This window comes from Lipotes vexillifer, unplaced genomic scaffold, assembly GCF_000442215.2.
Source record: "Lipotes vexillifer unplaced genomic scaffold, Lipotes_vexillifer_v1.1 scaffold717, whole genome shotgun sequence".
Classification (NCBI taxonomy): domain Eukaryota; kingdom Metazoa; phylum Chordata; class Mammalia; order Artiodactyla; family Lipotidae; genus Lipotes; species Lipotes vexillifer.
The window spans coordinates 2870239-2871507 of NW_006798707.1; positions in this window are offsets into that span (position 1 = coordinate 2870239).

Consider the following 1269-nt stretch of genomic DNA (forward strand, 5'->3'; position numbering starts at 1 on the left):
TCCCAGGCAGAGCCAAAGACACAGCTTTGAGGAAAGGCCTGATCTCAAGAGGGGTGAGACTGTGGATGCCACACAAATGGTCTATTGGGGTGGATTTAATTTCTTTTATACAAAGTCTAATTCACATGTAATATGGGCTGAGTGTGGTAGTTGGGATTGTAGCCCCAAAAACATATCTTTGACTCATCTGTTCCAGGGTCAGCTTGGCTCTGCTTCATCTTAGACCTTTACTGCCTTCCAGCCCCTTGGCCTTAGCAACCCCTCCCCTTTCCCCTCTGGGAAGATGACTTGGGATTCTTGAAGCCTCTGGGTCCTTGGGCATCACAATGGCTACAGCAGTTCATCGTCCCTGCTGCCTGGGCCTAGAGGTTCTGGGTCTCTCATTACATCACATATGAGGATATATGGCAACAGCCTGGCCCTGTCCTGGCACAAGTAGGTACTCAGTGACAGGATTCCTGTGTACCCTGGATCCCTCCGCGGCTGCCTGCAGGACAGGAGGGGTGGGTGCTGGCTGCTGTTTACCAGCCTAGCTTGGGGTGGTGGTCGGGGGAGCCTCTCCTCTCAGAAAACCTCCTGCCAGGCACCCTCATGAAGGCAGCAGTGGTTCATTCCAGACCCTTCCAGGGCATTTGCTCTGATGCTGACCCCCTCCGTGAAATAATATGCTGCCTGGCTCCCAGCTGCCCACTTCTACCTCATGTCACCGCAGCTGGGTACCCTCAGCCACACCCACACACTCAAACCAGCCCCAAACCTCTGAGACCCTGTAAGGGGGGACCTGGGCTGGAGACCCAGAACTTCCCGTTCTTGTGGATCTGGCCCCCACTTCTTATCCAGTCACTTAGACTTTTTATCATCCCTGGGGTTATGTCCCCACGTTGCATCCCAGTTTCATCACCTGGGTCCCTGTCCAGTCTCCCAGCAGCTGGGGTCCTGCTCTGTTTCTTCAGACCTCCAGGAAGCCAGCCTCGAAACCCTAGCACGGGCAGGTCCCCTTTCTGACTAATTCTCTTACCTCTGAGCTGGATTGCTCCACACTGCTTGCTTCCTGAAAGGCAGCCTACGGGGCCCAGCCCTCGTTACCCACGCTGCAGGCCTAACCATGCAGGGGGACAGTCCAGCTCTCTCTCAAGCAAGTTTCCTGAAGCTGGCTGTTCTCACACACTTACCTGGGCCTGGGTGGCTGAATTTCCTCCTGTGTCCTGCAGCCCAGGCAGTTCCCAGGGCCCAGCCTCCAGCCCCTGGGTGTGGCTCTGCCCCCCCCCC